Raw genomic sequence first — 12,003 nt, 5'->3', positions numbered from 1 at the left:
GCAGTTACAAGGCACTGTGCCGCTCGTGCTGGAGCTAGCTTGTTCGGTTCATGAGAGGTGATTGTTAAATTTTCAGGAATTGCAAGAGAGTTGGCTGACATTACATTGGCAGCTTGAACTCAGCCATGGTGGGCATATTACAGCACAGAAACCATATGTATATATGATTTCTATACATATCTGGTCTCTCTCTCCCTCTTTATATCAGATCTTCCCTTCCCCAAGAGAGGTGGTTGCTAAACACCCAGGAACATACCAGCAGGCACAGAGCAGACATGATCCTAGGTTTCATATGATGGGATGGCCGTAGCAGCTGTCACAGTCCAGGACTGTGGTGATGGTAAATGAGTTAGGCCTTCACAGAGGATGAGATTTGGATGTGCCAAAGTGAATGTACTGGGTGAAATAATGTCCCCCCCCCCCATTCATTTCCACATGGAACCTCAGAATTTAACTTTATTTTGGAAATAGGGTGTTTGCAGATGTAGTTAGTTCAGTTACAGTGAGGTCATACTGAATTCAGGTGTGCCTGAAATCCAGTGACTGGTTTCTTTACAAGAGATAGGAGAGGGAGATTTGGGTATGGAGAGAAAAGACCTGGGAAGAAGGCATGTGAGGAGAGACACAGAAGTGGTGCAGATACAACTTAAGGAGTGCCAAAGATTGCTGTAAACCACTGGGAAGTAGGAAGAGGCAAGGAAAGAGTCTTCTCTACAGGATTCAGAGGGAGCATGGCCCTACTGACACCTTGATTTTGGACTCCTAGTTCCAGGACTGTGAGACAATAAATACCTGTTGTCTTAAGCCACTAAGGTTATGGTAATCTGTTACCATATCAGGAACTAGGTTACCATATTGGGAAACTAACACAAAACTACATGAACAAAGAGAATGAGGTGGGATGTGCACAAGATAGCTGAAGGAGAGGAAAAGTAAGAACTGTTGTCATTCATTTATTGAGGGCTTTATATGCTTCCTCCATTCCTACGGTCAGCATCATTTCTGTTAATCCTTAAAATAATCCTATGAGGTAGGGTTCATTATCTTCATTTTGAAGATAAGAACATCAAAATTCAGAGAAGTCAAGTTATTGCACAAGAGTACACAGAAATTAATAACAGAACTTAGACTTAAAAAACAAGCTTGTCTGGGGCACCTGGGTGGTTCAGCCAGTTAAGCAACCAACTCTTGATTTCAGCTCAGGTCATGATCTCACAGTTGTGATATGGAGCCCCGTGTTGGGCTCTGTGTTCGGCATGGAGCCTGCTTAAGATTCTCTCTTTCTCCCTCTCTCTCTGCCCCTCTCACCCTCTCATGCTTGCTCTCTCTCTCAAAAACAAAACAAAACAAACCCCAAAAAACAAGCTTGTCGAGCTTTTAATGCTCACCTTCATGTTCTCTCCCAAGTGGGCAAGAACCATCTCAACAATCATAAATGATGGAGACAGTGATAAGATATTAAAATCCTCATTATCTACATCAAGGAAGCAGGGCAAGGAGATTTTAGGATCCAAATAGAGTTCAACACCTTTTTCACTGCAAAAAATATTGATCTGGTAGAAAGACCCAGATGTCATTTTTAAAATGGAATTTTAAATACAGACATGCTAAGAAAAATGCTATAAGAGAACTGAGACCCTTTAGGTGGAAGGAAACCACCATCACAGTCAGAAGAGATCCAAGTAGCTGACATTTACATTGGTTAGAATCTTTTCTCCCCCCAAATCGTGCCTTTTATCTGGCATCATGGTTTGAACTTAAAGAAATAAAGATCTAGCTACTAGAAAAACAGTCAATAGTCACATAACATTCTACACATTTGTACACTTTAGACAAGCTTTGGTTTAAAAATAAAAATAAATCCAGGGGCGCCTGCGTGGCTCAGTCAGTTAAGTGTCAGACTCTTGGTTTTGGCTCAGGTCATGATTTCACAGTTTGTGGGTTTGAGCCCTATGTCAGGCTCTGTGCTGACAGCGCAGAGACTGCTTGGGATTCTCTCTCTCCCTCTCTCTCTGCCCTTCCCCCACTCTCTCTCTCTCTCAAAAATAAATAAATGAACTTTAAAAAAATAATTCCACCAGCGTTTTAAGGGAAGATCACATTGAACAATTGCAGTTATATTACCAATGAGTCCCCCTCCCCCCACCTCAAGTAGATTCATGTAAAAATGCTCTAGGTTATATAATACTAGGATTGTGTTTGAACTTGTATATTGATAAAGATAGTCAACCAGTTATCTAATAAAAGGGAACTTACTAACATAAGTGCAATAGTTGAATGGTGGAGAATATAATGGGTTCTATACATTACCTTGTTTACAAAAACACAGCCTTCATATGAGATATAATATTCTCATATGATTATTCGATTTATTAAAAGTCTAAGATTAAAAATGTTGTCATTTTGTCTACTTGGTTTTTGAAAATTATTGCTTCTAAATTGTGGTTGGTTAGGATCTTTTATTGATTTATTTTTAATGTGTATTTATTTATTTTGAGAGAGAGAGAGAGAGAGAGAGAGTTTGCAAATTGGGAGAGGGGCACCTGGGTGACCGTGTTAAGCGTAAGACTCTTGATTTCACCTCAGGTCATGATCTCACAGTTGTGAGATTGAGTACCACATCAGGCACTGTGCTGACAGCACAGAGCTTGCTTGATTAGGATCTTTTAATCTGTGACTTTTAATTGTTGAGAGCTGAAGTCAGCCTAGCAACTGGAATTGATTTCCGTTAGGTCCATACTTAGTAAAAGGCTATGCCTGTATTTCACTGACTCTGTATTCTAGCCTTTGGGAAAATACTGTCCTCAGTCTTTTGAGGTGTGACTGCGAATGCAGGGGGCACCTACCCCAGGAACACTAGGCCCCACTGAAGCATTCAGTGCAGAGATCCCAAACTGGCAGAGCCTGGGCCTCAGTGGATGGTTTGACTTATACCAGTTGATTGTTTTAAATATTTGAATTTGAATACTTTTATTTTCATTATTTTTTTTAATGTTTATTTATTTTTGAGAGGGAGAGAGACAGAATGAGAGTGGGGGAAGGGCAGGAAGAAAGGGAGACAGAATCCAAAGCAGGCTCCAGGCTCTGAGCTGGCAGCACAGAGCCTGACGCGGGGCTCGAACTCGCAAACCGTGAGATCATGACCTGAGCCAAAGTCAGACGCTTAACCACTTACCTGACTGAGCCACCCAGGCTTCCCTGAATTCGAATACTTTTAATTGAGGCTTGCACTCTCCTGTTTGGCCACTCCCAGTCTCCACCACTTCTGGTTTAATTCTTAGTCCAGTTCCCACAGTTTATCACCTTTGTGTCCCTTGGAAGCATTTGCTTCTGTGATCCTTGGAAAGAATGCCTTGTACTATTTCTCCCACACTTGCAGAAAGTTTTCCATTCTCTTGATTGCACTTCTAACCCCCATGGGAGATATATTAGTTCTCACATCCCAGGATGAAATCGTTCAATCAGATTGCTTCCCTCCTGAAGCCTAACACCAACCCAGAGAGAATTGAAGTTTTGCTGGTGGGGAGTGTATATCTTTGAAGCTTAAATGATATAGGAGAAAGGGTTTAGTGGGATAGGGTAGAAAGGGGCTTTGGGCAGTCAGAGGGTACAAGAGGTAGTACCCACTGAGGAGCTGCTAAGTAATGTTTCCATGAGGGAATTCCTTCCCAGCATTTCTTAGACAATTTATATAGTTTCCAAATAGAAATTGGGAAAACAGGAGAAGGTATTACAATTCTCCTGTATGAATTAAAGCTTAACAATGAGCAGACAGATATGACTGGTCTAAAGGGATCCACTGAAAGACCAGGAGCCACCAGAGCCCAGGAGTTGAAGGTTAATGTAAACATTTTTGGAGAATGTCACAGAGAAGTCACAGTTTGATGGGTCTGCCTGTGTGTAGCTGTTACTGTATTATAAGTGTGTGTTCCTGGTCCTATCTGCTAACTGAGAGACACTCTTGCAAACAAAATAAATATCAATACCTTTATACTTATTATGGTATACTTTATACAGATCCTAAGAAATAATAACTTTTGAAGGCAAAGTAAGCCCATAAATTAGTGATTTTGAATTGTGATTTTTGGGTGATGATGTCTATATTGCTGGATTACATTCAAATGTTAGATTATTTAAGAACTACTCAATTATGTTCACTGGCATTTTATAATGTTTGGATATTTGCTATGGGCTACAATTTTTTTTACATATATAAGCTGTGTATTTCTCATTTATTAAAAATATTTTAATAAATAGGAGTACCTGGCTGGCTAAGTCAGTAGAGCATGTGACTCTTGACCTTGGGGTCATGAGATCAAACCCCACGTTGGGCATAGAGTTTACTTTAATATATATATATATTTTTTTTTTTTAAATAAATCCATAATAATGAGTAAGGAATTTTGGATTTTTTACTTCCAAGTCCCCAAGATTCATATGTTTTTGAGAATTTAGAAACACTACAATGTTGAGGATGTTAAACGGTGGAGAGAGTCTGTTTTGAAATTCTGCCCAGGGCCAATCTTACTCCCGGAGGAAAAATAATGGTCTCCAAGAGGTAGAGGTTCGCAGGGAAGCAACGTTATTTGGTAAATGTCACAGGCTACAGAAGCCACAGGGATTTGCTGTTGTTTGTCTTATCCCCCATGTTCTCAATTTCACCTAGAAACATCATTTCACTTTTGTCTTGGCTGACAAGTCCACTTATATGCCTAAGGAGGCTTAAATGAATGTGGCAACCTGAGGTGCAGTATGGTAGTTTGGTCCAGAATCCGAGGTCTTTTAACTATTTAGCTGTAGGTAAAGCACTCAACCACATAGCATCAGCCGTTTCCCTTGTCCCAACTGCTTGTTTTCCAGCCAAGATCAGTTCAGGTTGAACCAGATGTGATCAAACCATGTCAAGTTATCAGCACTGATTGCTGTTTTGAGAAGAAGTTATTCTGTATCACCCTGTGATAGACAATGGTGTCTGTACCAGATGAACCTCTGATTCTGGAGACTGGCAAGCAAAGAGAGGGCATGGATGAAATTCATCAGGCACAAGCTTAACTTCTCATTTCAGTCCAACTCAAAATGGAAGCCTCTTTGACTTCTACTAGCAGAAATCAAAGTTGTCCTTTGAAGCCAGGACAAAGCCAGTAAAGAGCTCATGCCTCTTATACTTTAAGGAGTGTGATCAGTAATGGTCGACCTCTGTTCCACTCACAGTTTTGTATGTGGCCAGAGGAGGGGAGAATTAAAATTCTCATTCTGATGTAACAAATAAGCTCTGAGCTGCTAGTTAGATATACAGGTAGGTGTAGAAGTAAAAGATGTACATCACATAGATGTAGATGTTGTATATGTTCAAGTAGGTGATGTTGATGTAGATATTGCAGATGCTGTGATGTGATGTAGCTGTCAGTGACACAGATATAAATGCAGATGTAGCTGATGTCAATATAAATATAGATGTACATAGAGTAGATGTCAATATAGATGTAGATGTGATTGGCATAGCTGTAAACATGGATGTAGTTGATGTGGATAAAGTGGATTAGGGTTTCTCAACCTCAGCACTATTGTCATTTGGGTCTGAATAATTCTTTATTTTCAGGGACTGTCTTTTGCATCATAGGATGATTAGCAGCATCTCTGGCTTCTACGCACTAGATTCCAGGGGCACGCCTTTCCCGCCCAGAGTTGTGACAATCAAAAATGTTTCTGGATGTTGCCAAATGTCCCCTGGGTACAAAACGGCTCTGGTTGAGAACCACCAATTTAGACAACATAGATGTAAATCGAGGTAGACATTGATGTGGATGTGAGCATAGATGTAGATGATGTAGACGATGAACAAGAAAGTGTAGCTGTAGGTAATATAGACACAAACATAGATGTTGGTAAAGAATATGTAAATACAGACAGAGGAGATGATGTAAGAGGAGATATAAATGCTATTGATCTAAACATAGGTGTGGATGACATATTTGATATAGCTAATGTTGATGGTCTAAATGTAAATTTTATGATCTGGGCAGAAAAATGCTGGTGTTGATGATGCAGATGACATAGATTAGGTATAATGAAGAGTTTAGGTATATGAGATACATATCTAGATAGATCAATATAAAAAGAATGTTCCCAACATGAATTTAAAATTTTGAAGATGGGAATCATATCTATATATTCATATCTCCCAGAGTAATTTGGAGGTACTCATTAACGATCTGTTGATTGTTTTATTAGTTCTAACCCTTAGGAGCCAATGAAGTTATCTCTTATATTCAAGTATATTTTCAATTGTGAAAACAGATTGTCTTCAGGAAAGTTTGTGGTTATTTAAATCTCCAAGTTATAAATAAAAGTACGTGGGTAGACACTTAAATACTCAAAACATATCCTGCATATATTTTCCTAACATTTTGTTTTGAAAAAAAAAGACTTGATAAAAATTTACAAATAAGACCTTTATACCCACTGCTTAGACTTTACCATTAACATTTACTATACCATTAACATTTACTTTACTATACATATAACATTTACCATACATTTGCTCTACTATATCTTGTGTCTTGTGTCTGTCCATCTATCCATCCATCATTCCATCTTATTTGTTGATGCATTTCAAAGCAAATCCTACATGTTTTTCACTGATTCTCTAGAAGACTAAATTTCCCCCAAATACCACTTTTGACTTCCTATAATTATATACTGTCATCTAGCCTAGGATTCTCATAGGCCACTGGGATGTTTTGCAGAATATCTCTTTGTAGGATTTAGGAGATCATCATGACATTTGTTAAAAACTTGAAGCAAAAGTTCAAACAAAGATAAGCCCACAGTTTATTAAGGAGAGACATTGAGAACAGGCAGGCTGTGGCATTTCTCCCACTTTTCTTTCAAGAGAGTTTTCAGACCACACAGAAGCAGCATCCTGTCAGGAATGGTTTAAGTGTGATGTTGCCTGAAGGCAGAGAAACTGCCTCGTGATCTTTTAAGGTCCTTTCGATAGAGCCAGCTGATTCTGACATCTCTCATTCTCTACTAAAGACTGATACTCAGATTGAAAAAAGAAAAAAAATGATGAAAACCAGAAAGCCGTTACTTCAAGATATAGGTAGCTTCATTAGTACAAGATCACATGACAAGCCTTAGATGGTCTTACAACTCAACTCATTCAGTAAACCACAGTAGGATGTTCATACACCAGACAACAAGTGAGTAAATGTTTCTGCTTTCCTGACGTCTTTGCCTTTCTCACAGACATTTCCAAGTTGCCAGCTCACAGCTGGCTGAACCACAGTTGAAGCAAGTGCTATTCATAGTCCTGAGGAACCTGACCTCTTTCCCTAGAAACAAGCAACATATATTCTTTAGAATCACAGTTCTTTTTTTTTTTAATTTTTTTAAAAAATGTTTTTATTTATTTTTGAAGGAGAGAGAGACCGAGCGTGAGCAGGGAGAAGCAGAGAGAGAGGGAGACACAGAATTTGAAGCAGGCTCCAGGCTCTGAGCTGTCAGCACAGAGCCTGATGCGGGACTCAAACTCACAAACTGTGAGATCATGACCTGAGCCGAAGTCGGACGCTTAGCCGACTGAGCCACCCAGGCGCCCCTAGAATCACAGTTCTTTATACACCCCAAACTCATTATGTTTAGCAAATTGTAAATCTCTCCAAAACATCAAAGCTGACGAGAACCTACACAAAGTACATTGGCTGTGGACTGCTGTGATTCCAAGTATCCAAGAAGATGTTCACTGAATGGAAGGGTCAGTCTGTGAAGTTTGTTCAGTTGTTGCAGGGCCATGGTCAGTGTGAGCTGCTAACACGTTACCAGGCAGGGTTAAAGAGGACTAGATGCAGAATGACCCTGTGACGTGTGTGGAGAGCTACCAAATAGCAAATGGTGAAATAAGTAATCTGTACCAATTAGAAATTTGGTTTGGGGTGGCAGAGGAAGTGCATCCCCTGTTTGATTCTGGGGGAGTTTACTTTGGGCTTTGAATGGGTGGGGAACAGAAAGTTTGCCCACAAGTCTGGAGGATGAGAGAACACAGAGTAGCAGATGCTGTAGATGCCCTGGCCCTATCTCCTTGGGCTTTGACATTGCATGTATACCAGCCTGACTTCCAACGGCCAGCATCTGCCCTCTTTACCGGAGGGCTCTGTTAGGTGGCCAGGGTCTGCTCTGCCCATACACACAGCAGGCCAGACATCCTGGAGATTTAATGCCTTCCTGGTTGCTGCCTTTTACCAAAGACTGATGGGAACTGGTGCTTACAGACCCCCACACTCTCTCTCTCTTCTGGTGCAGGATAACTGAGGCTTGCGTTCTGCCCTGGCCCCCTGAGTTCTGCGGTAGGATTGAGTTCCAGTTGTGCACAGTAGCAACTTGCTTGATAATATACCACCTATTGGCTTGCTTTTCTCCCATCTCAGTTCCCCACTCCCCCACTCAAACAAACTACTTGCACTTGAATTTGTGCCCCAGAATCTGTTTCTGAGGGGATCTAAAACTAAGCCACATAGGCAGCGGACAAATGCTCTGAAGGTCCCTCTGGCTCATTATTTTCCATCTTGTAATCCGTCAAGGCAATCAGAAAGCAGAGGAGATAGGGCCTGCCAAACACTCTTACCTCAGCCCAGAAAACTCAAGGGCATCTTTTCCTAGTAACAAAGAAATCCTGTGCCTTTGGGAACAGCTGTCACAGTGTCAGCTCTGGCTTCATATTACTTAACCACACACCACTGCTTCCCATTATGGAATTTGAAAGCTGTTAGAAATACTGAGGGAACAGGGGCAGAATCCTGGCTGTTGCCTGAACAAATCTCCTATGTCCCAGTTAATCTTTGCCCCAGTCTGATACGTAGCAGCATGGGATACTTTCAAGTGCAAGTCCAGTCACTAATGGAACTCAGAGAAGTTTTAATGCCCCTGGAAGCCACTGTGATTACATTGAGCATCTGAGTGAAAGTCGAGTGGACAGACTGGTCTTTGGCTCCCCCGCCCCCCCCAGAGATTAGGCCAAGAGACAATCACTGAAACACCAAGGCACAGAAGAAACTGTTAACCTACCTCTTCAGTGAGGTTAAAGCCTTTACAAACTCAGTGCTTGGAAAAGTGCTGTTTATCTGACAATGTAATCCATTTTGGAGGGTAGGAAATCTCTCCATATTTTGTTGAAATAAAATAACTACTGTTGTCTATGTCTATATACTAACAGAAGTCCACATGGGGAGATGGGTGGGCCATTTGCTGTTTTCAGGGAATGCTTAGCATCCTAATTCCTTTCCTCTATGATGTGGCAAATGGTGAGAAGCAGGATTCACCCCCTACTATACAAGGGAGCCACACCTGATGGCCCTTTCCCTGATCCCTGACTGCTAGAGGACAGTCACATGATCCAGCCTCAGCAAATCAGACGTTCCGACCCAGGGCTTAATTTAGACTCGGGCACAGTGCAGAATTTAGTGCAGCAGTGGCACCTAGGCTCCTGGCCACAGCTGCAGTCGTGTCCAACAGCCAGAGTGGCAGCAGGGCCAGACTTAGGAACATTCCATCCAGGCTGTCCCTGAAGTATGACCTCAGCTGTGTTCCTGCTGCCCATCCTCCCTCAGATGCTGCCCGTTTTCAAAACCTGATTATCCAGACTTCTGGTCAATTCTGTTTGCCACCCATTAGCCAACCTTCTACTAAAGGCAGCTAGAGTCCACTTTTGTTGTGTGCAATCCAGAACTCTGACTGCACAGAAAGTGATATCTCCTAGTATACAGAGTCACCCCTGGAGGTCAGAGACCTGGGCTCTTGTCCAGGGGGCATTTAGATATCTAGATAACTAGACAAAGCGGTCTTTATCTCCTTCCCTCCAAAGGGCTTGACTACATGATTGCTGAGTTTCCTTTGCTGTTCAAAGTCTATGATTTTTTTTAAAAATTTTTAATGTTTATTTTTGAGAGAGAAAGAGTGTGAGCAGGGGAGGGGCACAGAGAGAGGGAGACAGAATCTGTAGTGGGCTTCAGGCTCTGAGCTGTCAGCACAGAGCCTGACCTGGGGCTCAAGCTCATAACTGTGAGATCATGACCCAAGCTAGTCAGACACTTAACTGACTGAGCCACCCAGGCACCCCTCAAAGTCTATGATTCTAAGTGAAGTGTTGACCAGCAAAGAACCAAAGCTACTTGAGTTTCTGCATCCTTAGCGATAGGGAAAGTATGTCTGGAAAAAGATGTCACTCTGAAACCCACAGATAGATCTGGTCCAAATCAAATAATCAAAGAGTATCTCAAGCCACTATCCTGTATGCACAGGTCCCCAGAGAGGTGAATGTATCTGGTAAACACTGCTTTGGGCATGTCAAGGCAAAGAAAACCCATGGTTCACTTAACACTGTTCACAAGCGTCTCCCACTGGGGACAAAGAAAATCAGAGGGAAGACAGAGTGATTGACACTTTTGTGTATGCAGTAATCTAAATAATTTTGTAGCCATGAAAACAAGTCTGGGGCGTGGGAAAGGTGGTCATAACAATCCATAGCATAGATTATGGATTTTTAGGGGGAGAGTAGAGTTCATTTGTTTTGAAGCCCTTTCACACTATAACAAATGCAGGAAAAAAACCACTTGAAACATTACGGGTGAGGAAAACTTTTGCATTTAATGATAAACCAATTTATTTGGATGGTAGTTCCAAATAGTTTTTATGAGAGAGGGAGGCTAGTGTAGATTGAAAGAGGTTTAAGAGATAAAAATGCGGGGTGCCTGGGTGGCTCAGTTGGTTAAGCGTCTGATTCTTGATTTCAGCTCATGATTTCATGATTCATGGGATCCTTTTTCTCTCCCTCTCTCTCTGCCCCTCCCCCCTTCTCAAAAGGAATAAACTTTAAAAAATTAAATTATAAAAAAAGATACAAATGCAATCGTAGATCCTTGTTTTAACCCAGATTCAAATGCTGTAAGAAGGCATTTTTGAGAAAGTTGGGAAACATGAACATGGACTGAATATTAATGGTCATGTGATGCTTTGTTTTGTTTGTTGAGTCCTTATCCATTAGTGACAGATGTTCAATTCACAGGTGAAATAAAAGAATGCCCTGGATTTGCTTTAAAATACTGTAGCGTAGGGGCACCTGGGTGGTTCAGTCAGTTGCATGGCTGATTCTTGATTTCGGCTTAGGTCATGGTCTCCGGGTCATAGGGTGGAGCTGTGCATTGAGCTGAGCATGGAGACTGCTTGGGATTCTTTCTCTCTTTCCCTCTGCCCCTCTCCCCCACTTGCGCACACTCTCTCTCTCCTTAAAATAAAAATTAAAAGCAAAAACACTCTAGTGCAGTACTACTCAAGTTGTGGTCTGTGGATCAATGCCAGTTTGCAAATTGTGTGCTATTGGTCCGTGATAAGTGCAGACATTGACACTATGTATTTAGAAACTGTTACGACGCTTTGTGTTGTCATAGCCATCCAAGCAGTGATTAGTGTCTCATTGGCCTGGGAAGAGCCCAGTCTGGGTATTGTTGAACTTGCATGGTGAGCTGCGTGCGCATGAGCACAGGCTGTGTGCTTGAGTGGTCCATGAGAGACTGGAAATTAAGCAAAAAAGTCCTTCGCCATTGATAGCTTCTGCAATGCTTTAGCACACACACAAAAAGCAGGTGGAGGAGAGTGATGAAAAAGAATGGCAGAAAGCTAATGGCTGTTGAAGCTAGGTGATGGGCACATAGCACAATTCTCTCTACTTTTGTGAAAGTTTGAAAATCTATATCATTTGGTTTAATAAAAAGTTTTTAAAAATCTAGCCAAGGGAGATATTTTAAATATGTACATTTTCAATACATCTCATATACTTATATCTAAGCGTATATAGTACCTATACAATATGTATGTGTTTCAAATAAAATAATACGGAAATGACCCACAGAATACATAGTCTGCATAGGGATTATATGTAATGATTCAGGTCAAACTTTATTTTACAGAAGAAGTCGTGGGTAAACAAACAAAGCAATTTGCTAGATC

This window comes from Leopardus geoffroyi, chromosome A3 (genome assembly GCF_018350155.1).
Source record: "Leopardus geoffroyi isolate Oge1 chromosome A3, O.geoffroyi_Oge1_pat1.0, whole genome shotgun sequence".
In the NCBI taxonomy this organism is placed as follows: Eukaryota; Metazoa; Chordata; class Mammalia; order Carnivora; family Felidae; genus Leopardus; species Leopardus geoffroyi.
Note: the sequence above shows the minus strand (reverse complement) of the source record.